Genomic DNA, 14,864 nt, shown 5'->3' on the forward strand with positions numbered 1-14,864 from the left:
AGGAAGTCCTGAACTTGAGAAAGTCAATCCTTCTCCACCCCTCTTGATCAAAGGTTTGATACTATGGGGAACAACAGCTGCCCACCCCAACCACTCCCTTCTCAGGCCATCTGGAAACATCTCTGTGGCCATGAAAGGAGTGTCTTGGGCTGCTGTTCTGCTTTTCTGACCCCTCCTTGAGGCTTTAGCGGTGAGCACCTAGGACTTGAGCCAAGGTTTCGGCTAGTGAGGGCGTCAAGGAAGATGTGGGCCCCCTGGAACTGTGGGTTAAGATATGGGTACCTGTGGGAGGCTCCGTGGCCTCCAACAGTCTCTCAAAGAGTCTCAGCTCCCAAAGGGGATCTCTGGATTAAAGACATCCAGAGGGGACTGGGCATGATTGCTCGGGCCTGTAATCCCAGCACTTTGGGAGGCTGAGGCAGGAGGATCACTTGAGTCCAGGAGTTTGAGACCAGACTGGGCAACATACTGAGACCCCTGTCGCTACAAAAAATTTAAAAATTGGCCGGGCATGGTGGTGCATGCCTGTAATCCCCACACTTTGGGAGGCCAAGGCGGGGTGGATCGCTTGAGGTCAGGAGTTCGACACCAACCTGGGCAACATGGCAAGACCACATCTCTAAAAAGAGAAAAAATTAGCCAGGTGTGGAGGCATGCTCCTGTAGTCCCAATTACTGGGCAGGCTGAGGTGGGGTTAATTGGTTGGGCCCAGGAGGTCAAGGCTGCAATGAGCCGTGATCACACCGTTGCACTCCAGCCTGGATGAAAGAGTGAGACCCTAACTCTAAAAAAGAAAGAAGGAAAAATGAAAAGACATACTGAGGGGTTAAAATGAGTGCTGTGGGTGTGTGGGGGAGGTTGGAGAATGAAGGGGAGGCAACTGAGGCCACAATGTCTAATTGTTTCCAATACCCCACCCCCAACTCAAACCAGATAAATAATGTCAGGCCTCCTGCGTGAGTGCTTTGAGTGCTGTGAATTACAAAATTCAAAGCACAGCTGAGGAGTGGGGACAGGTGGGCAAAGAGGGGCCAGGAGAGGAGAACACAGAGACAGAACAGCTTGTCAGCCAACACTTCTTTCCCCACAGACCCAATTCATCTCTGTTTCATCTCTGGACGCCTGGACCACTGCAGTAGCCTCCTTAATCTTCCCAATTCTGGCCCAGGTTGCTACGGCCTCTTGTCTACACAATAGCCTCAGTGAGCTTGCTACAACCTCGGTCAGGCCATGATAAGCCACTGCTCTATGCAGAGTCCTCCAGAGACTCGCTTCTCCCAGAATGAAAGCCCAGCTCTCTACAGTGAGGCCTCAGCTACTTCTGTCTTTGTCACCAACTACCCTCATGTCACTTGCTCTGCTCAGGTAACACCCTGTAGGTAACCGTGGGCATGAAATCATGAGAATGAGGTGCAGTCCTAGCCAGCTTTAGAAGATGTGTGAAGTGATGGGAGAGCCGCTCCTGGTTCCTCAGCATTGTTCTCCTGGGGTTGACTCCAAGGTCCCTTAGCCAAAAACACACAATAAGGTAGTAAACGCTGTAGAGAAAACAATAAAACAGGGGCTGGGCATGGTGGCTCACGCCTGTAATCCCAGCACTTTGAGGTCGAGATGGGTAGATCACTTGAAATCAGGAGTTCAAGATCAGCCTGGCCAACATGGTGAAACCCCGTCTCTACTAAAAATACAAAAATTAGCCAGGTGTGGTGGCGCACACCTGTAATCCCAGCTACTTGGGAGGCTGAGGCAGGAGAATCACTTGAAACCAGGAGGCAGAGTTTGCAGTGAGCCAAGATCACGCCATTGCACTCCAGCCTGAGTGACAAAGGGAGACTCTGTCTCAAAATAAATAAATAAAAAATAATAAAATAAACAGGGAGGAAGGATAAGGAGGGAGTGCTGGAGGCAGTGGGGTGCCATGTCAAAGGCAATGAAGGTGACTTAGAGCAAAGGCAGTTTTAACTGAGACCTGAGACTCGCTGGAAGGGAGGGAAGGAAGGAGGGAGGGAGAGAGTCACATGGTCCCTGGTGGAAGGACATTCCAGGCAGAGGGAAAAGCAAACACAACTTGGTTGGGAGCCAGTCCAGGGTGGCGGCTGAATAGAGCGAGTGACACAAGGGTAGTCAGTGACAAAGTCCGATGTAGCTGGAGCCTCATTGGAGAGAGCTGGGCTTTTATTCTGGGAGAAGTAAGAACTGTCTTGGAGTTCTTTATCTGCAGATCAGAGGGTTTGAGTTGGTGGTGGGGGGATTCGAAACAGCCAGACATTGTGGCCTCAGTTGCCTCCCTTTCATTCTCCAGCCTCCCTCCAACACCCCCAGCACTCATCTGTCGCCAGGCTGGAGTGCAGTGACGTGATCTTGGCTCACTGCAACCTCCACCTCCCGGGTTCAAGCGAGTCTCCTCAGCCTCCCGAGCAGCTGGGACTATAGGTGCACGCCAACACGCCCAACTAATTTTTGTATTTTTAGTAGAGACGAGGTTTTACCATGTTGGCCAGGATGGTCTCGGATCTCTTGACCTCGTGATCCACCTGCCTCGGACTCCCAAAGTGCTGGGATTACAGGTGTGAGCCATCGCGCCCGGCCAACCCCTCAGTTATTGACCCTATCAGAAGCACCAGGCAGAATTGCAGTCAATCTTCACAACAGCCTGGAAGGTGGGTACTGTGTTACTCCCATTTCATAGGTGAATAAAGCAATAGTCAGTGGTAACGGATTTGTTCAAACCACACAGCTACAATAGCACACAGCAGAGCTGGGAATTGAACTCAGGCCTGCCGGACCCCAAAGCCCATCACCTTAACTTCCACCTAGCCCTGCCTCCCTGGATGATGTGCCTCCTGGACCCTCTGTGCAGGGAGTAAAGAGGCAGAGAGAGGCAAAGTTACCCAAGGAAGGCGGCAGCTTACAGATGGGAGCGGTTTGTTCCCAGGAGAAGCCACCGGGGCATCTCAGTCAAGCCCGCACGGCAGGTGGAAGGCTAAAAGTGCTGATGAGGCAGGCGGTGTGGATGTCTGACCAGGCCCATTTAGACCAGGCCTTTGGGGATTTCAGCAGCTCAGGAACTGGCTCTGAGCGCTGTAAATAAGTTGACTCAACACCTTGGCAGGAGATAGGGCTGTTTGGCCCTGGCAAAACCTGAAAGGCCACCTGGCTGTTCCCAAAGGCCTTAATTTGCTTAAATAATAGCAAAACCTCTGGTGTGAATTCCCAGAGAACTTCCTGCCTTCTGACATGAGCGGGCACACACCAAGGGAGCCAGGAAGAGAAACACCTCTCTCCCCCTCAATCAATTCCGCAGGAAAACTGCTTATTAACTAAATCAGGAGGCAGAGGCTTGCCGTGCATACCAGCGTTGTGAATGCACCGTTTCTGCTGACAGGGCAGGAGTTCAGACCAGTCAGGCTACTGCTTTCTCTTTTAAACACCCTTTTAAGCCATTAGCTTAGGCTCATCTGGAAAACCTGCTTGCCTGCCTTTTGATTACACACACAATATATCCAGCTTATCTTGGGTGTCCATTTCCTTCAGCAGGTAGGGAGCTGTGGTTTCCCAGAAGCCTTTCTGTTTCTGGGAAGGCTGCAAACCACGGCTCTGCTTCAGAGGGCAGGACCACGTGGAATCAGTGGGGCTCATAACTGTTTACTAAAAGCTCAGGCCTGGAGCTCTACTTACTAATGCGAACAAGAGCTATTTCACTAATGATGATTTGTTCCCCGTTGGCATTTCAAAAAACATTGAGATACCATTAACATGACACAAAATTTGCCAATTTAAAGTGTACAATTGGCTGGGCGCGGTGGCTCACACCTGTAATCCTGGCATTTTGGGAGGCCAAGGCGGGCGGATCACAAGGTTAGGAATTCGAGAGCAGCCTGGCCAATATGGTGAAACCCCGTCTCTATTAAAATTACAAAAATTAGCCGAATGTGGCGGTATGCACCTGTAGTCCCAGCTACTTGGGAGGCTGAGGCAGGAGAATTGCTTGAACACAGGAGGTGGAGGTTGCAGTGAGCCGAGATTGCACCACTGCACTCTAGCCTGGGTGACGGAGCAAGACTCTGTCTCAAAAATAAATAAAGTGTACAATTTCAGGCCGGGCATGGTGACTCATGCCTGTAATCCCGGCACTTTGGAAGGCTGAGGCAGGTGGATCACCTGAGGTCAGGAGTTTGAGACCAGCCTGGTCAACATGGCAAAACCCATCTGTACTAAAAATACAAAAATTAGCTGGGTATGGTGGTGCACGCCTGTAGTCCCTGCTACTCGGGAGGCTAAGGCAGGAGAATCGCTTGAACCTGGGAGGCGAAGGTTACAGTGAGCTGAGATCATGCCACTGCACTCCAGCCTGGGCAACAAAGTGAGACCCCATCTCAAAAATAATAATAATTAAAAATTTAAAAATACAAAAATTAGCCAGGTGTGGTGGTACACACCTATAGTCAAGCCACTCAGGAGGCTGAGATGGGAGGATGGCTTGAGCCTGGGAGGTTGAAGCTGCAATAAGCTGTGGTTGTACTACCACTGCACTCCAGCCTGGGTGACAGAGTCAGACCTCATTTCAAAAAAAAAAGAAAAAAAAGGAAATGTTACCTTTTCTAAAACACTAGCACCCCACAAACACTGCTTTTGAAGGCAGTCTTGGCTAAAGCCTTTGGTGGTGGAGATAATATTAGCAGCTAATGCTCTATAGCACACTACATGCCACGCTTATATAAGTCATTTATGTTCATAATAGTATGAATTAGGTACTATTATTGTCTCCATTTGACAGATGAGAAAACTGAGGCATATGGAGGTCGAGTAACTTGCCCAAGGTCACATAATTGACAAGTTACTGGTGTGAACCTGGAATTAGAGTGAGCACAAGCCATCTGGCCCCAGAGCCCATGGCTCTTGACCACTATGCTTTCGTGATGGGTTTTCTGCCTATGAGGCTTGAGAAAGACTGGAGGAAGCACGATGCCAACATACCTGAACACCACACTAAATGAACCCAGTGGGGACTGTGGCTTTCTCTCTCTGAACCAGTTCATGATATGAGGCTTAGAGGCACCAATGCTGCATTAGGAACAGCAACAAACACAAGCTTGGGACTGCATAGTGGTTACAAGTAACAAGTCTAAAGTCAGCCACACCAAGATTGAGGTTTCAGCTCCACCACTCAGACATACTTAAGGTTAAGTCACTTACCCTCTCTAAGGCTTAGTTTCCTCTCTATAAGATGGGCCAAATGGCAATCTCTACATAACAGGACTGTCGTGAGAACTACATGAGAAAGTAATGTAAAATGACCAGCCCAACCTGACAAGCCTGTTGGATTTTATGCATGGGCTGTTTTGCTGAAAACTGTGCATAACTCAAAACGTGCTCAGCTTTCCTTTAAAAGTAGATGTGATGCACTCCCATTCTTTAAAAGTTGCAATATAAAATGAGACTTTATGCCAGGTGCAGGGACTCATGCCTATAATCCCAGCACTTTGGAAAGCCAAGGTGGGAGGATTGCTTTAGCCCAGGAACTCAAGACCAGCCTGGGCAATATAGTGAGACCCCTGTCTCTACAAAACATACTATTTAAAAAAAATTTTTTAATGGGATTTTACTAAGTAAAATATCATAGTGCAGTTTCAAGTCTGAATGATTCAAACCCGCTGAATGTCAGGTACTGTCCATATAGCTAACATTGGACTCCTGCTGTGTACCAGGCGTGCCGCTCAGCACTTTAATGCACTATTCACGCTCAGGAAACATTGGTCATTATTAAAAATAGTAAAAGTATATGAACTATGCTTGTTACCTTCTACTACATTCAAAGAAATCTAAAATAGGCCTGGTGCGGTGGTTCATACCTTAATTCCAACATTTTGGGAGGCCAAGGTGGGTGGATCACTTGAGGTCAGGAGTCTGAGACCAGCCTGGTCAAGATGGTGAAACCCCATCTCTACTAAAAATACAAAAATTAGGCATGGTGGTGCATGCCTACAGTCCCAGCTAGCTACTTGGGAGGCTGAGGCACAAGAGTCACCTGAACCCAGGGGTTGGGGGTGGAGGTTGCAGTAAGCCAAGATTGCACCATTGCACTCCAGTCTGGGTGATAAAGCGAGACTCTGTCTCACCAAAAGAAAAAAAAAAAAAGAAATCTAAAATAGTTATATTTGAGGACTTTTGACAATCTTCCCTCCTAACTTTCCTCCTTTGGGGTGGATGGGGGAGACCTGTAGAAGACAGGGGAAATGTAAAGGGGGACATTTTGCTAAACATCTGAGTGACAGCTTTGGAAAACGATCACACCTAAGTTTACACTGTCTTGACCTTGATGTCTAATTTCAGGGCCTATCAAATCATAACCTTTTGTTTCTCTTGAAAGCAACATGCTGATACCATCAGCTTTATCTTAGACGCTTCAGATGTAGAAATGCCAGCTATGCTTTATTATAGGGGAAGGAAATGTCTTTTTAAATTACAAACTTGAGGCCGGGCACGGTGGCTCACACCTGTAATTCCAGCACTTTGGGAGGCCAAGGCGGGCGGATCACAAGGTCAGGAGATCGAGACCATCCTGGCTAACATAGTGAAACCCCGTCTCCACTAAAAATATAAAAAATTAGCCGGGCGTGGCGGCCAGCGCCTGTAGTCCCAGCTACTCAGGAGGTTGAGGCAGGAGAATGGCATCAACCTGGGAGGCGGAGCTTGCAGTGAGCAGAGATCACACCACTGCACTCCAGCCTGGGCGATAGAGCAAGACTCCGTCTCAAAAAAAAAAAAAAAAAAAGTTACAAACTTGAGTCCTATGTGTGGCTGGTGTGTGCATGCATATAGCTTACATGAAACCTACATGCTTTTAAACACAAAAACAGAAACATGTAACTGCTCCTAGAATCCAACCGATGCTTCAAATTCTATCTCCAAAGTGGGAGAACAAAAAGGGGGCCTTAGGCACATCAAAGGCAGTAACACCACCTTCTCTTCTCATGTTCCCTTCTGGGTACACAAGGACCTCGGGAGGCGATGTTTGAAATGACTAGCATGTGAGCGTTTGTAATAAACACAAGACATTCTTGGGATGGTTGGGTATATCTGCCATCAGAGTGGATGTTAGATGATATACATTTTCTTAGCTGTGATAATGGCATTGTGGTTCAGGAGATGCAGACTAGAGTATTTAGGGGTGAAATATGCCTGCAGCATACTTTCAAATGACTCATAAAGTGCATGCTCGGACGCACACGCTTAAGAGGCACACACAGAGAAGGCAAATATGACAATGTTAATTGTAAAATGAGGGTGGTGTTTTTTTTGTTTGTTTGTTTGTTTTGAGACAGGGCCTTGCCCTATTACAGGGCAAGTGCAGTGGTGTGCAGTGGTGCAATCATAGCTCATTGTACCCTGGACGTCCCAGGCTCAAGCAATCCTCCCACCTCAGCCTTCTGAGTAGCTGGGACTACCAGGTAATTTTTTTGTACTTTTTGTATTTTTTGTTAGGATGGGGTCTCACTCTGTTGCCCAGGCTGGTCTCAAACTCCTGGGCACAAGCAATCCACCTGCCTCAGCCTCCCAAAATACTGGGATTACAGGCTTGAGCCACCGCGCCCAGCCTAAGTCTGGTGTTTTTAATAGGTGATTTGACATAGTGTGGTGATTTTCAGGAAGACCTACGTCACAGGGTATAGAGTGAAGTATACATAATATCTGTACACAGCGGGGGTTAGCCCAGAGCCAGGCCAGTTGTAAGTGGTCCATAGATGTCAGCTGTGACTGTTCTCTCGCTCTGAATGTAGACAGAGCCTGGTGCATAAAAGATGCCCAGTGAGCATTTATTGAATTTTCCTTGATGGGTCTATGGCTTATTAATCTTAGTGAACTAATTAAAGAGACTTATCTATCTCTCCCATATGTTGGAGAGGAACAAACCATAAATTAGAGAGGAAGCTTCCAAGTTCTAACGGAGTCCTGCCCTTCTGTGCATGGCACGAAGAGGATAAGAAAGACAGTGTCCCTGTCTGCTAGGCCTGCCCGATTAGGTGGTAAGCAAGGCAAGGACATGAGCGACTGGCCGTTGTGTGGCAACACGGGGCCAATTTTGAGATAAGGAGCCTAGACCCTGAGTCCTTAAGTCAGGGTCCCAGTGTAGCATTAAGTGGTTGAGAGCCCCAGGTCAGAGGTCAGACGACCCAAGTTCAAGCCCCAGAACCACTTATCAACTATGCCATCTTGGGCATGTGATTTCACCTCTCCTGCCTCAATTTCCTCGTATGCAAAACAGAGATAGTGATGGTCTCTATTTCCTAAGGGCATGGGATGATTCAACAAGTGAATCCACGTAAAGCCCTTTAGCACTGCCAGACACAGAATAAAAGTTCAATGGGCTAGGCACGGTGGCTCACACCTGGAATCCCAGCACTTTAGGAGGCAGAGGCAAGATGCCAGGAGTTTGAGACCAGCCTGGGCAACATAGTGAGATCTCATCTTTACAAAAAAAAGTTTTTTTTTTTTAGATGGAGTCTCGCTCTGTCACCAGGCTGGCGTGCAGTGGCACGATCTTGGCTCACTGCAACCTCCGCCTCCGGGGTTCAAGCGATTATCCTGCCTCAGCCTCCAGAGTAGCTGGGACTACAGAAGCGCACCACCATGCCCAGCTAATTTTTGTATTTTTAGTAGGATGGGGTTTCATCATGTCGGCCAGGATAGTCTCAATCTCTTGACCTCGTGATTCACCCGCTTCCACCTCCCAAAGTGCTGGGATTACAGGCATGCGCCACCACGCTCGGCTACAAAAAAAGTTTTTTTAATTAGCCTGGTATGGTGGCACAGGCCTATGGTCCCAGCTACTTGGGAGGTCAGGTGGGAGGATTGCTTGAGCCGAGGAGTTCAAGGCTACAGTGAGCTGTGATCTGCACTGCACTCCAGCTTGGGTGACAAAGTGAGACCCCGTCTTAAAAAGAAAAAATAAAGGGGCTCAATATATATTAGCTGCTATTCTGGGATTCTACGGCTGAAAAAGAAGATCAGAGTTTGCATAGGAAAGCGTAGGTGTGAGTAGCAGCCAGGGAAGGTCTGAGTTGCCTGGGACTACAAGGCAGAACAGCCGGGAGCTAACTCCCACCAACCGCCCGCCCCGAACCCTTTCTCACACACCAGCCTGTGCTTAGCCGTGTGCATGGAAGAAATGAGAATCAGCTCTGTCTCCTGCACATCATTTCCAAAAGACGGAGAGCCTCCTCCGCTGGCGGGGAAAGGATTCCTATGGAACCTGACGCAGGAGTTGGCTGCACGGTCTGGTTTGTATCACTTCATCTCGGTGGAAGCTGACGGAGGCAGAGGCACTTACCTGTCTTTTGGAAGACAAGGTCTAAAAAACTAGAGATCAGCTCTAGCCTCTGCCTTCCCCTCCCAGCTTATCTCCCGCCTGTGAGCCCATCTGCCCACCAGGCCCTGCCACACTGGGCCTCTTGCCCACTCCGCATACCGCGCTCCTTCCCGTCTCAGGCTCTCAGCCCTTGCTGTTCTTCTGCTTGGAATTCTCTTCCTATTGCTCTCTTCATGGCGTCCTCCTTTCTACCACGAAGTACCACACAAGCGTCCTCCTGCCTGACCCACTCCTCAGCTAGAGGGGCCCTGCGCCACTACCCCAGGCACTCCCTACTCCGTTTCACTGCTTTACTTCCTTCTAGAATGTGCCGCTCTCTGAAATCCTTCCTTATTGCCACGTTCTCTGAAGGCGCAGGGCTGGTGCCTTGCCCATGGCAGGCTCTGAATGAATCTGGATGTCGACTGGCTGGTACCCACCTGAAGGCAGAAGTGGAGTCATTCATCTGTCCATGAACATCACCTAAGGGCCCTCTATGTGCTGGGGACCTTTGGGTTCTGGCAGTAGGGATGGGACACAAGAGACCCAAACCTTTACCTCTAGGTCCTTCAAGGCACAGGAGAAGGTGTAGTCAGGGGATGCCTAGCCAGGCAGTGTCTTGTGGACGACAGGCCCAATCAGGAAGGTGATAGTTTTAGGACGCGAGGCGGAGCTCCCCGGAGCACACACCTGGTGGTGGCAGAGAGGGCTAGGCCAGGTGGCCCCAAAAGCCCTTCCAACTTTATGATTCTGAGGCAAAGGTGAAGAAAGCAATATAATAGTAGCCAAGAAAGGACCCCTAACTGACAGGGAGGAAAGGTCTCCAGACAGACTCGGACCTGAAAGAGCCAGGGGCATGACAGTAGCCATCAGAGGCTACCATTTTCTTTAAAAAAAAAAAAAAAAAAAAGGGTGGGCGCGGTGGCTCAAGCCTGTAATCCCAGCACTTTGGGAGGCCGAGACGGGCGGATCATGAGGTCAGAAGATCGAGACCATCCTGGCTAACATGGTGAAACCCCGTCTCTACTAAGAATACAAAAAAAATTAGCCAGGTGTGGTGGCGCACCTATAGTCCCCAGCGTGAGCCACGGCTCCTGGCCCCAGCTAATGTTTTTATCTTTTGTAGAGATGGGGTCCCCCTGTGTTGCCCAGGCTGGTCTTGAACTCCTGGACTCCAGTGATCCTCCCACGTTGGCCTCCCAAAGTGCTTGGATTGTAGGTGTGAACCACCACTCCCAGCCATGGATAAAATATTTTAATTATGAAATTACATTTGCAGGTCAGGCACAGTGGCTCATGCTTGTAATCCCAGCATTTTGAGAGACCGAAGCAGGAGGATCACTTGATCCCAGGAGCTCAAGACCAGCCTGGGCAACATAGTGAGACCTGTGTCAAAAAAAAAAAGAGCCCCTGAGTAGCGGTGGCTCAAGCCTGTAATCCCAGCACTTTGGGAGGCCGAGAGCGAGTAGGATCCACCCGAGGTCAGGAGATCGAGACCATCCTGTGCCACGGTGAAACCCGTCTCTACTAAAAATACAAAAACTAGCCGGAGGCGAGGAGTGGCCCGAGGCGCCTGTAGTCTAGCTACTCGGGGAGGCTGAGACAGGAGAATAGGCGTAAGCCTGGGGCCCGAGGGCTTGCAGTGAGCTGAGAGATCCGGCCACTGCACTCCAGCCTGGGTGAGCGAGCAGACTCCATCTCAAAAAAAAAAAAAAAAGAAAAGAAAAAAGAAAAAAGAAAAGAGAGTGCATTTGCAGAGGACATATGAACCTGATGAATATGACCTGAGATTAGGGCATTTTACCACATGCCTCCCAGAAAGAGATCAGAAAGCAACCAATAGACATTAGTAGGAAGAAGAGCAAGGCGCTTGGGATTTTGAAAAAACATATGTACATAAATCTAACTCTATGTATGAAACATTTCTATAGGCATATTTTAGTAGTTATTGATATAGATCTATTTGTAATAAATATAGAAACAAGAGAAATAGCTGTGTAGTCATTCATATTCAAATATCTGAGGACTTCCTGTATGCTGGGCAGAATTCTGAGCCCAAGCCCTAGACATACAGCAATGAACAAAACAGACCCACCCTCAAGGACCTCATATTCAAAGAGAGGAAGACAAGCAGTTCATGAAGTTGAATAGTAATTAGTGCCATGGAAGAAAGGCAGGGTGGGTGGTACAGTGACAGGGGTATAGATGCAAGCTATTATCCAAGACAGACTCTGCTGAGAACTGGGGCAGTTTGAGCAGAGACTGGAAAGAGATAAACAAAAGTGGCAGAGGACACCTGGGGGAAGGGTGCTGTGGACACGGGGAACAGCAGGCACAATGGCCCTGAGGCAGGAGAGTGTTGGATAACGATTTGCTTTAGTAAAATGCCATTACTTATTCTTGCATTTATATTACAACATATAAGATAATAATAGAGACCTCACTTCTAGGAGGATGTATACAAAAATGTTCCCTGGTGGTGACATCTAGATAGTGACTTTACACACAATTTAAATATTTTTGTTTTTATTAAGAGATGGTATCTCCCCGTGGAGGCTGGAGTTGAACACTTGGGTTCAACTGATCCTCTCACCTCAGCCTCCAGAACACCTAGGATTATAGACACGTACCATTGCACCCAGCTTTTTTCTTTTAGCTATCTGTATTTTCCAGTGTTTTCCCCACATCAAACATGTATTAGCTGCATAATAATGATAAATACCAATGGAAAGGCCTAAGTATTAAGGGCTGTTGCCAAAATCACATGAAGTTAACAGCTCTGTGGAGAAGCCGGATCCTCTCTAAGGCACAGATTTATGCTTAACTCATAGAAACCTAATTATGCAACTGATCTTATTTTCCTGTTTGCTCAGAGTCAAATTTGTGGTCTGCTTTTAGCAGGGATCTAGGTCTGTGGCAAGCACATCAGTATCCAACCTTCTTTCTATACTCATCTTTCTTTTTAAATTGTAATTAAGCCAGGCGCGGTGGCTCACGCCTGTAATCCCAGAACTTTGGGAGGCCGAGGAGGGCAGATCACCTGAGGTCAGGAGTTCGAGACCAGCCTGACCAACATGGAGAAACCTCGTCTCTACTAAAAATACAAAATTAGCTGGGTGTGGTGACACATGCCTGTAATTCCAGCTACTTGGAAGGCTGAGGCACTTGAATCCTGGAGGCACAGATTGCGGTGAGCCAAGATCACGCCATTGCACTCCACCCTGGGCAACAAGAGCGAAACTCCGTCTCAAAAAAACAAAAAAAAATGTAATTAAAATATTTTGTAACATATTTTTAGAGATGGGGATCTCTCTATGTTGCCCAAGCTGGTCTGGAACACCTAGGCTCAAGTGATCCTCCTGCTTCAGCCTCCCAAGTAGCTGTCAATACAGGTGCACACTACCACACTTAGCTCTCCTCTTATCTTTTATTCTTACTTCTCCTTTGCCCATTTCCTTAACCCTTTCTGAGAAATACATATAGCTATTATGCAGTTATGCATCTGGGTGCCCCAAACTTCAAAATTCTTTGTTGGAGAGGTGGGAATGAACAAAGCAAATACAAAAACAAACGAGCAACAATAACAACAAAAGACAAGATATAAACAAGAGATTCTTAATGAAGTCTTGAAAAAGAAATGTTGTTTTGGGAAGTCTTGCTACTATGAGAAAGAGAATCCCCATCTCTGGGGAATCCCAACTTTCTCATTATTGAAACTTAATGGTCTAAAATGGAGCAGGGATGGTCTGGTTCATTGTGTTCTATTATGAAAATAAAACGACCCTAAAACTTTCTAAGTGACAAATCTCCCTGTCACAGTAGACCACAGCTAAATGAACCTCTCTGGATCTTAGTTTCCTCATAGAAAAACGGGGTCTAGGCCGGGCACAGTGGCTCACACCTGTAATCCCAGCAATTTGTGAGGCCGAGACAGGCGGATCACTTGAGGTCAGGAGCTCGAGACCAGCCTGGCCAACATGGTGAAACCCCATCTCTACTAAAAATACAAAAATTAGCCGGGTGTGATGGTGGGCACTGTAATCCCAGCTACTCAAGAGGCTGAGGCAGGAGGATTGCTTGAACCCAGGAGGCAGAGGTTGTAGTGAGCCAAGATCATACCACTGCACTCCAGCCTGGGCCACAGAGTGAGACTCTGTCTCAAAAAACAAAAAACAAACACACAAAAAAATATGGTCTGGAACTTACTACTCCCACAGAATAACTGGGAGAATTATATGTTACTATACTAATGCTCAGGGCAATGCCCCACATAAAGTAAGGCTATGTCAGTGTTAATCATAATAGCAATTATGTTTACCCATTATCAGTAATAACTAATAGTATTTCTGAGTGCACACATGACATTCTATATTGTTCATCTCATTTAATCTCCCCCAAAACCTTACGAAGTAGGTTCTACTAATGCCATTTCACAGAGGGAAAACATTGACAGGAAGACAAGATGCCCTTGAAAGAAATCCTGCTACTGGTCCCGTGGATTTTGGGAGAGCCTGAGTCAGTTTTCTCAAGGAAGGGAAGTGGTGCATCTGGCAGTTAGGGACAAGTTGTGAATCTTTGCCCTGCCACTAAATAGTCAAGGGCATGTCTCAGAGTCTCAGTGTCTTCATCCATAAAATGGGATAATAAAAAAATTTTTTTTTTTTTGTAAACAGAATCTTGCTCTGTCGCCCAAGCTGGAGTGTAGTGGTGAGATCTCGGCTCACTGCAACCTCTGCCTCCTGGGTTCAAGCGATTCTCCTGTGTCAGCCTCTCAAGTAGGTGGGACTACAGGCCCATGCCACCACACCTGGCTAATTTTCTGTATTTTTAGTAGAGAAGGGGTTTCACCATGTTGGCCAGACTGGTCTCAAACTCCTGACCTCGTGATTCGCCTGCCTCAGCCTCCCAAAGTGCTGGGATTACAGACGTGAGCCACCACGCCCTGCCGATATAAAATTACAGTAGAGTTGGTGTGAAACACTAAACAATCTCACAAATGTAAAACTAAATGCATATCAGTAACCGAGGGGTTCTCGATCAATAAATAACTGAAGGGTCTTTGATTATTTGACACATAGGAGACGATTAACTAAAAACAAGGCACAAGATAGAAAGAGAAACTAGATCCAACTGTGACAGAGAAATTTCCCATGAGAGGAAAACAAATCTTTTAAAAAGTGTTAAATAATGGCCGGGCGCAGTGGCTCAAGCCTGTAATCCCAGCACTTTGGGATGCCGAGGCGGGTGGATCACAAGGTCAGGAGATCGAGACTATCCTGGCTAACATGGTGAAACCCCGTCTCTACTAAAAATACAAAAAAAAACTAGCCGGGCACGGTAGCGGGCGCCTGTAGTCCCAGCTACTTGGGAGGCTGAGGCGGGAGAATGGCGTGAACCCGGGGGGCGGAGCTTGCAGTGAGCCGAGATCGCGCCACTGCACTCCAGCCTGGGAGACACAGTGAGACTCCGTCTCAAAAAAAAAAAAAAAAAGTGTTAAATATCTGAAAGTCATGAC

At 47.6% G+C, this 14,864-nt stretch overlaps 1 protein-coding gene across 2 annotated transcripts in view; it reads right to left on the reverse strand.

Moving 5' to 3' along the window:
• CDH1 (cadherin 1) overlaps positions 1 to 14,864 on the reverse strand; it is a 100,121-nt gene that overhangs the window by 56,256 nt on the left and 29,001 nt on the right. The window lies entirely within an intron of this gene.

This window comes from Papio anubis, chromosome 18, assembly GCF_008728515.1.
Source record: "Papio anubis isolate 15944 chromosome 18, Panubis1.0, whole genome shotgun sequence".
Classification (NCBI taxonomy): domain Eukaryota; kingdom Metazoa; phylum Chordata; class Mammalia; order Primates; family Cercopithecidae; genus Papio; species Papio anubis.